The sequence below is a fragment of the Balaenoptera musculus genome, chromosome 19 (genome assembly GCF_009873245.2).
Source record: "Balaenoptera musculus isolate JJ_BM4_2016_0621 chromosome 19, mBalMus1.pri.v3, whole genome shotgun sequence".
In the NCBI taxonomy this organism is placed as follows: domain Eukaryota; kingdom Metazoa; phylum Chordata; class Mammalia; order Artiodactyla; family Balaenopteridae; genus Balaenoptera; species Balaenoptera musculus.
The window spans coordinates 24078255-24094653 of record NC_045803.1 but is presented as its reverse complement, the minus strand read 5'-3'; the positions used below and the strand labels follow the sequence as shown (position 1 = coordinate 24094653).

Below are 16399 nucleotides of genomic sequence, written 5' to 3'. Positions count from 1 at the left end.
TATCAGTGGGTGTTTATGAAAAACATGATTACCTTTGAGAAAAATAAAGTCCACACTATAAGTCAGCTATTTATCTAATATTTTAGAATCATAAATTTATATTGCTTAATTAAACCTGACACTGATTTTATATATAATACGTATAATATCATGTAAGACATATTAACATAATATGTCTTATAAGTTCTTCCAGTTTTGTTTTACCTTCCAGAGCCAGTGATGTAGAATATATTTGGTGTTCATTGTAGGAGCCCAAGTCCTTAAAACAAATCAGATACTTGAGACAGACATAGAAACCACCAAGATTTCTCCAGGCTACTGAAAAAGATGCTTTCTGAATAAAATAGAGGAATTCCAACCCTAATTTTTTTAAAGAACATTTTACCTTTATTTTTAAATTGTAGCCAGCAGTAAAAGAAAATAAAGGCTCCCCGCCAGCCCTACCCACACCCCCCACTTCCCCTTTCTTATCTTCCCTTTTCCCAATATGTGGAAGTTACTACTGTATCCAGGTTGTAGAATATTGTTTCTGAAAAATTTAGGAACTTAATTTCAGATTGACTATTGTATATTTATTACACATTGTTTGTGTGCTAGGCTCTGCCTTAGGCTGTGAAGATGGGATATTTAAAATACATGTCAACCCTAATTTTATATAAGTCAACATGCATATAGAGGACAGTTAGTTTTTAAAAAGCTATGTAATACAACACCTAAACTGCATTACATCAGTATGACACATCCCAGAATAAGAAAAAAGGAACCAAACAGTTCTTTTTTACTTATAGTATGGAAAAGTTGAGAGATCAGTAATGTTTTTTAATTTAACTTCCTGAATTCTTTCAAATATCAGACGTGACATTTTAAAGGAAAGGTAGGATAATCTGTGGGAGATTTGTACTAAGATTTTCACAAAGAAAGTGAACTTGCTAGATGATGGGGTACAGTGCTCAGCGTTCCATAGGAATAGCTTATTCTTAATCCTTTCTTACCAAAATTTATTAAGTCAATTTACTAAATATTTTCCATGAAAATATGTTTCTGCTTTTATAAAAAAAATTTTGAGAAAACAGTTCATTTTATAGAAACCCTGGTATGCATTCTTTTCATTAAGCAAGAACTCTTTGCACTTAGACAACAAAGATTATCATACCACTTGCCATAGGTTGCATCCTCAAAAGTGTGTCTGGAAAATTGACATGAAACTAAGGATGTGCAAAAGCAGTACCAGGTCCATTCCTAGACACCCTGACTCATAGCCTGCTCCCACCATTTACAAACCTTTATCTGTTCAACTCAGGAACTTATATGTCTCACTGTATAATGGAAGAAACTGTCTCATGGAATTTTTAAGAACTCCATAATTATTCGCTCAATGCAGGAAGTTAAAAGTGATTGCTTATTTTGTATATCATTAAAAGTACGACTGTGTATATTAAGTACCTTTTCCTTACCCCATGTATATGGAAAACATTTATAAACATTAAAACATAGGACTGGCATGTAACCTCCTGTTAGAGTGATAAGTCTATACCAGGCAAACTACTTCTTAAAAGTTTGTAATTTCTGCGTTATTACTTCTCCTGTTGGATGGAACAGGGTAAGAAATTCCACCCAGTGGACCAAATCCAGCTTGCTGCCTGTTTTTGTGAATGAAATGTTAGTGGAACATAACCACACTCATTTATTTATATACTGTCTATGGCTGCTTTCATGCTACAACATCAGAGTTAAGTAGTTGCAACACAAGACCTTATGGCTCACAAAGCCTACAATATTTACTATCTGGCTTTTTAAAGAAAAAGTTTGCTAACTCCTGGGCTAGAATAACAACTACAATAGAAAGTAAATTACTCTCATCTTTCTCTGATTTGCTGTGTGTTCTGACCAGTACACCTAAACTTTTTTAAGCCAGCATCCTAATTATCCATTTAATCAGATATTTTCCTTTTCTGAGATGTTCCCTCCAAATCATTTTTAAACTATCTTTTGTGACACTGCATAAAATACAGGAATCTTTTATTTGAAATACTCTGTATTTATTGTTGAAAGTAAGACTATTCCTCTCCATGGTTATTCTCTCTCTCTCTGAATTTGTCACGTGCAAATTAAAATTTGCTTCTACATTTTAATAAAGGTTACTTAATGCTAAAATATCTATATTTTCTGCTGTATTCCATGTGCCTCTTTGCTTGTCAAGGCAATTCTGCTCCCACACACATTCCAGCAAGATTCTGGACTTCACTATACCTAGCTAATAGATAGCCTAAAGTTTGCCTTTAAGAGGAAAAGGTCGTGCTGTTTTATTTTATAGTTATGCATGAAAAATGAGTATGCTGATGTCATAATAGTATGGGTCATGAGTAAACAGCTACACAATAAGTACTTTAAGATCATACCTTTTACAGCTAAATAAATTAAAATAAATGTAAACATTGCAGATTATATCACACAATTCGGAAAGCTTCTTAATGATCCGAATACAAATCTTTCTCTAACTGGCTTTCAATTCTGTGAAACTTCAATTCTGTGAGCCCTCATTTAACTTCTTCCTTTGTACTGGTTGAGAAAGGAGCACTGCTACTAGAGAAACAATTTTCTGCACCACTAAAAGCAGCTGAAAAGAATAAGAAGTGTTTCAAACATTGTTTTTTATGCACTCAACCATATTAATGGTTTTATTGTCTTGTATTCAGTCAAAATCCAATCAGTATACAAAGGTGTAGGTTACACTTAATACTCTCATAAACTGCCAATTTTTATAATGTATACAAAGTGTAGTCCCAATAGATCAATGGCTCTTAAAGAGGGGTCCCCAAACCACCAGCATCAGCACATCTCCTGGGAACTTGTAAGAAATGCACACTCCTAGGCCCCACCAAGACCTACCAAATAGGAACACCTTGGGATGCAGCCAGTGAATCTATAATTTAATAATCCCTCCAGGAGATTCTGATATATGCTAAAGTCTGAAAACCACAACACTGGACTTTTAGAAAAGGGGTTACTGTAAGCTAACAACCTTGTCTTCTTACACAGCAATTATATATACTCAGAAGTGGCATTTCATCCAAACATACATTCTTGCAAATAAATTATTCCTGTAGTTTTAGGATCCTACAGTACACTAAAGAAAATGAATGTTAACTTGATAAATGTTTCTGGTTTTGATCAAAATAATTTTATTCACTCGGTAGTTCAACATAATTGAAAATGAGATATCACTACCAAAAAAGACATTAATTTATTTGGCCAAAGTAAAAAGATAATAGTGCATACATATTGAGCACTTACTGTGTGCCAGGCACTGTTCTAATTGTTTTACACATATTTACTCAATCTTTACTTCAATCCTATGAGATAAGTACTATGATTATCCCTAATTTTAGTTGAGGGAACTGAAAGTTAAATAATTTGCCCAAGGTTATACAGAAAATAAGTGGAAGAGGAAAAATTTGAACCCAGATTCTCTGACTCTAAAAACTATATTCTTAGTTTCAAAATTTGGAAAGCTAATACCTAAAATATTCTCATGACATGAAATATTTGGAATAACTCGCAGGCCTTTAAATTTTTGTTTTAATCACCTCAAGCTGCCTTTACAAAATACAATCGAAATTTATTTTTTCACAGTTCTGGAAGCTGGAAGTCCAAGATCACGAGATCAGGGTGCTAGTATGGTCAGGTTCTGTTGAAGGCCCTCTTCCTGGCTTCTTCTCACTGTGTGCTCACATGGCCTTTCCTAGCTTTGTGTGCAGGGGGAGACAGAGAGAGAGAGCAAGTTCTCTGGTGTCTCTTCTTATCAGGACACTAGTGCCATCATGAGGACCCTGCCCTCATGACTCTAACCCTAACTACCTTCCAGATATCATCACATTAGGGATTGGAGCTTCAACATATTAATTTTGGGGAGGCACAAACATTCGATCTATAAGAATTAAAGTATTTCAGAGAAGTAAGAAGGTACGTGAAATTTTCACAGATGTGTTGTCATTATTGCTGATTGATATTCCCATAGTTTGCATTCCCGGCATATTAGCTTTTCAGGTTTTCATAAAGGAATTCAAGGTATGTGTATAAATACTTAAACTAGAGGAATTAATTGTTTCAGAAATCCCTAATCCTTTTAAATTGAAAATTCCTTAATGATACAATCACTTCCCAAATAATAAATTTATAAAAATTGAAATTCTTTGGACCACCACTAATATAACCTAGGTATGTAAAAGGTATTAAAAGATACAGCAATACTCCTAGTATCTCTACTGTATTAGAAGAGACACAAAGTAAAAGTTATCCAAGTTTTTGCACTTGCTGAAGGTATAACCCTATTTACTACATTTTGTACTAAACATTCATATGGAGGTAAATGGCACTATTTAAGGGGAAAAAAAAATCCTGAAACATGTTTAATGCTGTGACATAAGGGTTAAGAAACCAAAACACATAGGCACATGTATCAGTCATATCATTTCCATTGGGAAAGGCAGAGTAAGGATTGAATTACTCATTATGTACATGATACAGAGTAGCAATTCTCAAACTTCTTGTTCTGAAGACTCCAAACAGTTTTACTTAAGTGAGTTTTGTTTATCAGTATTACTTTATTTGAAATTAAAACTGAAACAACTTTAAATGTTTTTATTAAATCATTTTAAAACAATAGACCCATTACATGTTGACCTAAAATAAATAGTTGTTTTTATGGAAAAATAACTATTTTCCAAAATACAAAATTAGTGAAGAGTAACATTCCTTTGTATTTTTTTCAAATCTCCTTAGTACCTGTCATTAAAAAAAAACAACAACAAGATTCTCATATCTCTTTTTGCATTGTGTATTATTGTTTTGGTTGAAATATTAAAAAAAAAAATTTAACCTTACACAGCTGTATAGTAGAAAAAGAGAATGTTTCATATCCTGTTTAGATAACTGATAGTATACCAAAACTCAACAGTGGCAGTTACTTAAAGGTTAGTTATAATGTGGAATTTGAAACTATATCAGTGAACATTTCCAACTCCATCACATTACCCATTGGTTATTTAGAAGCCTGTTGTTTAATTTCCACACATTTGTGAATTTCTCAAATTTCTTTCTGTTGTTGGTTTCTAATTTAATTCCATTGTAATCAGAAAACATACTTTGTACAATTTCAATACTTTTACATTTATTGGGACTTGTTTTATGGTCTCGTATATGGTTCCCCTTAGAGAATGTTTCATGTTGTGCTTGAGAAGATGTATTCTGCTAAAGTTGGGTACAGTGTTCTATACATGTCTACTAGATCTAGTTGATTTCTAGTGCTGTTCAAGTCTTCTTTTTCATTGTTGATCTTATGCTTCATTGATCTATCCATTAATGACACTGCTGTATTATTAATAATTATAATAGTATCCAACACCCATTATTGTTGAATTACCTGTTTCACCCATCAATTCCTTATGTATTTGGGGCCTCTGTTATTAGGTGTGTTTATGTTTATAATTGTTATGTCTTCTTGATGGATTGATGAAACTGTCCTTTTTTATCTCTACTAACATTTTTATCTTAAAGTCTGTTTGTGTCTGATATTAGTATGGCTACTCTAGCTCTCATTTGCTTACTATTTCCATGGTATATCTTTTCCATGCTCTTACTTTCAACCTATTTGTTGTTTTTGAATTTAAAGTGTGTCTTTTATAGATAGCATATACTTGGATCATGTTCTTCTATCTATTCTGCTAATCTCTGCCTTTTGATAGCAGTGTTTAATCCATTTACATTTAATATAATGACTAATAAGGTAGATTTATCTCTGCCATTTTGCTATTTTGTTCCTTATATGTCTTATGTCTTTCTTCTTCCTCTGTTCCACCATTACTGCTCTCTTTTGTGTTACATATTTTCTAGAATTTGATTTTAATTCCCTTGTTTTTTGTACTCTATATTTGAAGTTATTTTTTTAGTGTTTCCTCTCAGAATTACAGTTTCCATTGTAACTTAGAAAACAATCTACTTCATATTAATACCAACTTAATTTCAATAGCATAAACAGACTTTGCTCCAATATGCCTCAGTTTACTCCCCCCTCCTTTGTGCTTGTATTTTCATACATATTACATCTTCATGCATTGTGAGCCCAACAACATGGTTTTTTCATTATTACTTTATGCAGTAGTGTTTTAAATCAGATAGGAGAAAAGAGCTACAAACAAAAATACATTTATAGCATCTAGTAAATTTACCTATAGTTACCTTTACTGATACTTTTTACTTATTTCTGTGGATTTGAGTTCCTGTCTAGTGTACTTTCAGTTCAGCCAGAAGAACTCCCTTAGTATTTCCTATTAGTTAGGTGTGTTAATGACAAATTTTCTCAGTTTTTATCTCACAATGTGTTAATTTTCCCTTCATTCTTCAAGGATAATTTTGCTACATTTTAGACTTCTTGGTTGACTATCTTTTCCTTTCAACACTTTAAATATTCATCTTACTGTCTTCTGGACTCCTGGGTTTCTGATGAGAAATCAGCTTTAATCTTATTCAGGATCCCTTGTACATAACAAGTTGCTTATCTCGTTGCATTTAAAATTCTCTCTTTGGCTTTCAACAGTTTGACTATGATGTACCTTGGTGTGGATCTCTTCAAGTTTATCCTACTTGGCGTTCATTGAGCTTTTAGATGTGCAGTTTCATGTATTTAATTAAATTTGGGCAGTTTCAGACATTTTTGCATGACATATTCTTTCTGCCTCTCCTCCCCTCCTCTCCTCTGGGACTCTTATTGTTGATATTCTTGATGGTGCCCCACAGGTCTCTGAGGCTCTGTTCATTTTCTTTATGTTTCTCATTTTACTTTCTGTTCCTCACACTGGATAATCTGAATTGACATATCTTCAATTTTATTGATTCCTTCTTCTGCTAATTTAAATCTACTATTGAGCCTCTCTAGTGAATTTTTTATTTCAGTTATTGTACACTAGAATTAGTGTGGGATTTTTTGTGTGTATGACTTATATCTCTTTATTGATATTCCATTTTGGTGAGATACTGTTCTCATAATATCCTTAAATTCTTTACATGATTTCCTTTACTTTCTTTGAACATATTTATAATAGCTGATTTAAAGTCTCTACTTAGTAAGTCAAACATCTATGCTTCCTTGGGGGAAATTTCTATTGACAGCTTTTTTTTTCCCTTTGTATGAAACATACTTTCCTGTTTGTGTGTGTCATAATATTTTGTTGTTGAAAACTGGACATTATAAATAATGTGTTCACCCTGAAAATCACCCCCTTAAGTTTGTTGTTATTGCTGCTGTTTGTCCAGTGACTTTCCTGGATTATTACCGCGAAGTCTTTATTCTTTATTGTATATAACCATGAAGTCCTTATTCAGTAAGTTTTAATTGTCAGCTATGAGTGGACACAGTTTTTCTTAAATAAAAGATTGAGAGATTAGGGCCTTCTCAGTTCTTTTGTCTGAAAACAGGTTACACATATGTGTGGACTTCTAGATTCCCAGGAGTATGTGAGAGCTTTTCAAAGTCCCATTTGAACATCTCATTCACATTTTTCCTTTTAAGATTTGGTCAACCGCTCATTAGCCCAAACTGATATCGCTGTCTCAGGCAGCATCAATAAAAACAATTGCTAATGATTGTTTTTAATAAACTTCCAGTTTGATAGAGCTGTTCACACTGAGCAAGCTCTCAGTCTGGCCAAATAAAGACAAATATTGAGAATGGAGCTTTTCAGGGAACTGCCAGACAGGTCAAATAGTGATATAATTCTCTGAGGATGGGACATTAGGGAGATCCACCCCTCCCTTTGCTGCTAAGCTGTTCATTTTCAAAGCTACCTTAGTAGCGGGCTTCCCTGGTGGCGCAGTGGTTGAGAATCTGCCTGCCAATGCAGGGGACACAGGTTCGAGCCCTGGTCTGGGAAGATCCCACATGCCGCGGAGCAACTGGGCCCGTGAGCCACAACTACTGAGCCTGCGCGTCTGGAGCCTGTGCTCTGCAACAAAAGAGGCCGCGATAGCGAGAGGCCCGCGCACCGCGATGAAGAGTGGCCCCCGCTCGCTGCATCTAGAGAAAGCCCTCGCACAGAAACGAAGACCCAACACAGCCAAAAATAAATAAATAAATTTATTTAAAAAAAAAAAAAAAAAAAAAAAGCTACCTTAGTAGCAAAGCTATTGGTCTTCAGGACTACTTCAGAGCTGGGGAGGGGTTATGGGAATAGGGCAGATTAAAAAACAATAAACACTGTTTTATTGAGATTCAGTCATTTTTCTTAGATACTCCTTGATTCTTGCAAAAAAAAATTTATTTTAACAATTTTTGACAGTGTTCTTATTTCTTTATGAAGGAGATTTTTTTTGGTCCTTACTAGATCTAGAAGTGATTCTCCCCTACTCTTATTACTTCAAAATCCATTGGTCTGTCTTGTACTTTGAATGATCTTTCATGTATGCATGGTTTTGTAACATCATGCATTGGCCATTTGGAAAATATTGGTTTACTGAGGTATGCATATCTTCCCAATTTTAACATGTTTCATTACATACTATTTAAAAATCACATTTGTTAATATCACTACTGATCCCATAAGTAAAGTTTGTAGGTTTTAATGTGTCAGGCTCATGGTGGTGGATACAAGTCTTCCAAAACTCCAGTTTCATTTATAAGCTCAAATTTTATCAGTAGCAACAAATACTATCAATTATTGTCGCAAAAGTGACATTCAATTTGTCATTTTCAAGAGAATGTTGGCTAATACCCAAGTCTGAATAACCATGGTTTAGTGCCACTGCTAATTACCAACCCTTTTACCAATGGGATTTTTGGACTCCAGGGGTCTTTGCAACACATTTTGAGAACACTTTGTAGAGGAATCAAGTCTGGATTTCTGGACCTTGTCTTTCAATATCAGAGTAACTGGTGCATGGTGAGAAGTTAATTTCAGCTATAGGACTCATAACAGAGACTTGCTTACCTGATTTTTTTAATTGACTATAGGACAAAAGGGAAAAGCCTATATAAGTCTGTAAAATAAGATACTATGAATAGTAGTATGAAATTTTCCAAATGTGAATTAGAAAAAAATATTCAAGAATATAATTGGGAAGGTTCACAAAAAGCAATACTTATAGCCCAAGATACCAATCTTCCAGTACATAGACTAGACTATGGGTAATAAAATAAATTTGAGGTTTATAACACTGTGATAAATATAGCCTCATAAGTATTATCTCCAAGCCTCACTGCAATGAGACAGGTTTAAAGTATTAAAAGGCATACCCTATTCCAAAGAAACAAACCTAGGAGAGATGAAATAATTTATGTTAAAAAGTGTATACCACATTAGCAATGTTTGTTGCTAAGCATGTGAAGCAACTTACAGCTGGTGGGAGTATAAACTGGTAATACCACCTCAGTAAGAAAAAGAATAGGTACTACCTGGTACAGTTGAAGATGCTTATATCATATGACTTTACAGTTCTGCCTCTGGGTACATAACCCCTGATAAATGTTTGCACTTGTACATCAGGTGACATACGTAAGAATGCCGTGTTTATCATGGCAAAAAAAAAAAAAATGGGAACAAGCGTTGATCAACAAAAGAATGAAAAATATTTATGCTATAATCATGCAGTGGAATACTTTACAGCCGTGAAAGTGAACTACAGCTACTCATCCTTAATCATGGATGAGTCTCAAATTAATGTATTTTTTAAACAGTCACAGAAGGATACATACAGTATGATTCCATTTACATAAAAACTTAAAATAGGCATAACCAAATATATTTGAACATTTATGTATATGATAAAACTTATAAAAGAAAAAAGGAATAATTGCATGAAGAAGATAGTTGAATAGAAGTTAAACTATGAAGTTAACTGTGATTTGCTTTAAAACTGCATATATATGCAGGAATCAAGATGGCAGAGTAGAACTTGGAGCTCACCTGTCCCCACAAACACATCAAAATTACATCTACCTGTGGAACAATTCTCACAGAAAACTAACTGGAAACTAGCAGAAGAACTCCTAGAAAACCAAAGCTGCAAGAAAGATCTCCGTGTAACCGGGTAGGATGGGGAAAAAAAGGCATTGGGTTGGGACCTGCACCCCTGGGAGGGATCTGTAAGGAAGAGAAGGTCCACACAGGCTGACCCTTGCCCTGAGGAGCAAGCTAGTTGAGCCACAATCTCGGCATTCCAGTCCTGGGGTCCTGCACGGAGGAGACAAACCCCCTTGCCTGCTGGGAAGTCTGCTGAGATGGACAAAAGGGCTGGAGAAGCCTAGACTCTACTCACAAGGAGTGCACATGTGCTGACTTGCCAACTATCAGGGCGGAGAGAGCCTGCACTGGTGGCTGCCACCTTGCTGCCCTTTACAACTGAAAGGGGCAAACACCCCAGCCCCACTCACTCCACACCACAGCTTGGCATGAAATCTGGGAAAAGACTCAGTCTAGCTGTGCAGAGACAGACTGGGGCACAGAAATATTAAAAATCATAGAAGAATACTATGAACAGTTATATGCCAACAAGTTGAACAACCTTCCAAAAAATGGACAAGTTTCCAGAAACATACAGCCTGCCAAAATGAGTCAAGAAGAAACAGATAATTTGAACAGACCGACCAATCACTGGAAGTGGAATAGATTCTGTAATTAAAAGAAAAAACTCCCAACAAACAAAAGTCCAGGACCAGACGGCTTCACTGGGGAATTCTATCAAGTATACAAAGAACTTACACCTATCCTCCTCAAACTATTCCAAAAAATTGAAGAGAAAGGAACACTCTGAAATTCATTCTATGAGGTCACCATCACCCTGATACCTAAACCAGACAAAGGTATTACAAAAAAGAAAATTACAGGCCAGTATCCTTAATGAATATATATGCAAAAATCATCAACAAAATATTAGCAAACCAAATCCAACAATACAGAAAAAGGATCATACACCATTATCAAGTTGGATTCATTCCAGGGTCACAAGGATGATTCAACATACACAAATCAATCAGTGTGGTCCACCACATTAATAAAAAGAAAGACAGAAACCACATATATGATCATCTCAATAGAGACAGAAAAAGCATTGACAAAATTGAAAATCCATTCATGATAAAAACTCTCACCAAAGTGGAAGGGGATGTATTTCAACATAATAAAAGCCATTTATCACAAACCCAGAGCCAACATAATACTCAGTGGTGAAAACTTAAAAGCCTTCCCACTAAATTCGGGAACAAGACATGGATGCCCACTCTCACCACTTCTATTCAACATAGTATTGGAAGTCCAAGCCATAGCAATCAGACAAGAAAAAGAAATAAAAGCTATCCACATCGGAAGGGAAGAGGTAAAACTGTCACTATTTGAGAGGACATTATACTCTATGTAGAGAACCCTAGTGTCTCCACAGAAAAACTGTTAGAACTAATGAATGAATTCAGCAAGTTAGCAGGATACAGGATTAATATATAGAAATCTGTTGCATTTCTTATTCTTATACTAATAATGAAATATCAAAAAGAGAAAGTAAAAAAAAAATCCCATTTAAAATTACATCAAAAAAATAAAATATTTAGGAATAAACTTAACCAAGGTGGTGAAAAACCTATATGCTGAAAACTATAGAACACTGATAAAGAAACTGAAGATGATTCAAACAAATGGAAAGATATCCCATGCTCTTGGACTGGAAGAATTAATATTGTTAAAACAGCCATACTATCCAAAGCAATCTGCAGATTTAATGTGATCCCTATCAAAATACCCATGACATTTTTCACAGAACTAGGACAAATAATCCTAAAATTTATATGGAAGTACAAAAGACCCAGAATTGCCAAAGCATCTTGAGAAAGGACAATAAAGCTGGAGGTATAACCCCCCCAGACTTCAGACCATACTACAAACCTAAAATAATCAAAACAGCCTGGTATTGGCACAAAAACAGACACACAGATTAATGGAATGGAATAGAGAGTCCAGAAATGAACCCACCCACCTATGGTCAGTTAATCTACTACAGAGGAGGCAAGAATATACAATGGAAGTTGGAGGGACCAAAAGCTAGTACAATAGCCTTTGCTTCCCTCCTCAGCTTCTAAACTTATCAGACACAGGTGAAGAGAGGAAGAAAGAAAACCAGAATATTCCTGGACTGCAAGAACCTGACCAATCACTGACAGCCGCAAGCCTGCTGCCTCCAGTGCATCCTGTCTGCGTGTGATGGGTGTGCTCCTGATTAACACCTCTCTCTCTCTCCCCTCCCCCCCTTTTCTTCTTCCTCTTCCCCTTCCTCCTCCTCCTCCTCCTCCTCCCCCGCCCCCTCCCCCTTCCTCCTCCTTTTCCTCTTCTTCTTCCTCTTCTTCTTTGCCTCTCTCTCTCTCTGTCTCTCTCTCTCTCTCTCTGTCTCTCTCTCTCTCTCTGTCTCTCTCTCTCTCATTCTACAGCGTGCTGTGGGTTTGTGCTAATAAATTTGAGAATGTTCAGGTCCTGTCATCTCAGAGTGACAACCGGACAGAGGAGGAATCACAGAGAGGTTTCATATCAATTAAGACCTGTGTTGAGTATCTCTAAAGAACAGTCCAAAGTGAGCAGTTCTTAAAGACTCTTTCCTGGGGACAACAATGGGTTACGGTCCATCCTGTCTCAAGAACTCCTGATTAATAACTGAATCCAGGCTCCCACCCCACCCCCAGAAACTGGGTGGGCTTTTTTTTTGCTTCCTGCAGCTCCCACCAGTCCATTGGCTTCAGGGAGTGCGTGTGCTGTGGGAGGCCTCCATCCCATCTGAAGCAAGGAATGTAACGGCCCAACACAAATTCTTCCAACAGGGCTCTTTACTGAACTTACACACTACCCCAGGAAGAAAGACCAGCATGGAAAACTACTTTACTCTAAATCACAGAAGCCGAAGGAGCTAAAATTTAGCATCACACAGTTTTCTGTGAGATGTATATGCAGGATCAGCAAGCATGGGAAATTCGAACCAACCCCTGCAGGGATTGCCTTGGGCTACAATCCAGTTGCCTTGGATTCTATAAGAAAAATCCCTTTGAGAGAGCATCCCATTCAAAACTTATTCATATGTAGCTTAAAAGCCACCCAGGTTGTCCTATCACCTGCAGTAATTATTCATATGCAAGGGAACCAAGAGAGCATATCCTACTTTGAAGGTCAAAGAATCCCAAAAATACAGGAAAGGTGTGTCTTGGGGGGCAGTGAGAATAGTGTTCAATTTGTGGGATAAGACCAAATTATAAAGTTGTTATTTTAAAGGGCTTTTAAATGCTACACAGGATGAACTGCCAGCATCCTGAAGAATTATAAATAGAGCTTCATGTTTTTGTGAAAATGCCATATATTCATTTCAAAAAGTGCTTGGTTCCAGTTTTATTATCAGTGCCTATCAGTACAGCACGATGTTTAAGAATGTGGACCCTGCAGCCAGACTACCTACGTTTGGTTCCTGACTGCTACTTACTAGGCATGGGGCCCTGTGCAAAGCCCTCATTTTTCTCATCTCGAAAATGGATATGAAAGACTGTTGAGCCAATGCATATAAAGTTATTACTACTGTATCTGGCATATTATAGATGTTCAGTAAACTTTGGCTATTATTATGATTGTTTCTAGGAATCTAAAATTCTCAGCATATTCACTGAGATCAGGGTAATACTAAAGAGAGTTCATTGAGACCTGGTAAATGCTATTTATGCACAGTGAATTCTTCACTTAAAGCTCTACCAATATTCAGTGCCTGAACACAATCCTCACTTCTCTAGCTGGGACACTGCATTTTGATGATATTTGATCATGACATCAGAAGAGACTAAATTCACAGAAAGACTTAGAAATTCCAGTTGCTCATAAAATAGGATAACTGAATAAAAAAATGAAAAGTATAAAATTTGTTTAGACTTCGACACCAACTCTATTTTATCCTCCAAAAGGAGTGTTTTAGGATCAATTTCACTAAAAATTAAATTTATTAAGGGAGATAATTCAAGCAGTTATGCTAATTAGCAAGTGTTAGAGCCATAAGATTAGACAGTTAGCTTAACACTGTCTATGTTGTCCAGATAATTAGATGAAAACTTTCCTTTTATTTATTCCATTAGCCCAGCTAATTTATGGTAATTCCCTATAGCCTTCTTGCCTATAGATTTTATGGATCTAAGAGACCTAGATTCTATATAAAAATTAAACAACTGGGGATTTCAGAAGCAACGTGAAATATATATATATATATACAGTAGAGAAAAGACAGTCTCTTCAACAAGGGGTGTTGAGAAAGCTGAACAGCTGCATACAAATCAGTTACAACACTCCTCAAACCATACACAAAAATAAACTCAAAATGGCTTAAAGACTTAAATATAAGACATGACACCATAAAACTCCTAGAAGAGAACATAGGCAAAACATTCTTTGATATAAATCATAGCAACATTTTCTTAGATCAGTTTCTCAAAGCAAAAGAAATAAAAGGAAAAATAAATGGAAACTAATCAAACTTAAAAGCTTTTGTACAGCAAAGGAAACCATCAACAAAATAAAAAGACAACCTATATAATGGGAGAAAATATTTGCAAATGATGTGACCGACCAGGGCTTAATTTCCAAAATATACAAACAGCTCATACAGCTCAACAGCAAAAAAACAACCCAATTAAAAAATGGGCAGAAGACCTAAGTAGACATTTCTCCAAAGAAGACCTACAGATGGCCAACAGGCATGTGAAAAGATGCTCAACATCACTAATTATTAGAGAAATACAAATCAAAACTACAATGAGGTATCACCTCACACCAGTCAAAATGACCATCATCAAAAAGTCTACAAATAGTATATGCTGGAGAGGGTGTGGAGAAAAGGGAACCCTCCTACACTGTTGGTGAGAATGTAAATTGGTGCAGACACTGTGGAAAACAATATGGAGAGTCCTTAAAAAACTAAAAATAGAACTACCATATGATCCATCAATTCCACTCCTGGTTATATATCTGGAAAAAATGAAAACTTTAATTCAAAAAGATACATGCACCCCAATGTTCTTAGCAGTACAATTTACAATAGCCAAAACATGTACAATAAATAACCCAATCAACAGACAATTGGCTTAAGAAGATGTGGTGTATATACATACAATGGAATATTACTCAGCGATAAGAAAGAGCGAAATATTGCCATTTACGGTAACATGGATGGTCCTAGAGAATATTATACTTAGTGAAGTAAGTCAGACAGAAAGACAAGATATCATTTCTATGTGGAATCTAAAAAATAATACAAATGAATCTATATACAAAACAGAAACAGATTCATAGACGTAGAAAACAAACTTAAGGTTACCAGAGGAGAGAAGAAGCAGGGAATTTTATTCACTATCTTGTTTTTAATAACCTTTAAAGGAATATATGGAAAAAAAATAACTGAATTACTATGCTGTGCTCCTGAAACTAACACAATATACTTCACTTTTTCAACTTTACTTTAATTTTTTTAAAAACATGCATATCTAAAGAAAAATGCTTTCTTTTGTCTATCTACAAACAGCAATATAGATATAGAATTTTGGTAATTCTTTCATGGAAGTAGTATGTTGTACAAAGCATAATATTCTTTCTACATAAAAATACTTCATTAACAAGTTTGTTTTTATTTTTTGTATGATAGTCTATTATGAACCTTATTCAATTAGTAATGTCTTATGAGTAATTCCATTCTTGTAGCAACCTGTTTTCTCATGGTCATTGAAGCAAATGGATTTCTAAAGTTCTTAAAATATCAATCAGGCAATTGTAGCATCAATGAAATTAATAATTTCTTGCCTGTCATCTTGAAGGAAAATCATTTGTAGTGCATAATTAAACTATCTAAACTTCTTTATTAACTTTTCCCTACTTTATTGGGAAGCACAGTAGAATTTTTAATTCTGCGAAGTGTTCAAAGCATTTCTTGATCATTTTCTTATCTCTTCTTAGGATACCCATTGCAGACATTGGTTTCTTTGTACCCCATTTAATTAACTTTGATTTCTAAAGAGAATAAATCATTGTATCAAGGTGTGAGGAATGTTCCAGAAATAGGGAACAATACACAAGTTGGAGATAAACCTCACCATTGTATCTAGGCTCTGCCAGTGATGTTTCCTTGAGTGGAAAATAATGTATTCTCTAAGTCTAGTGCAGGAGATAAAAATGTTTTGGAACTACTCAGCAATATTTTTTATTCTATTATGATTATTATGGATGGATTTTATTTATTTTTGAGAAATTTTATTTATTGAGAAAATGTAAACTATGCCCAGTTTGTTCCAGAAGGGAAAAGCAATGCTATGTTCAACAGAAATGTCATAATAAAACTATTCCAGGTGGGACCA

The 16399-nt window shown here is 35.2% G+C and overlaps 1 protein-coding gene across 1 annotated transcript in view; it reads left to right on the top strand.

Annotated features, from left to right (window-relative positions):
* Positions 1–16399, top strand: part of ITFG1 (integrin alpha FG-GAP repeat containing 1) — a 262992-nt gene that overhangs the window by 210431 nt on the left and 36162 nt on the right. The window lies entirely within an intron of this gene.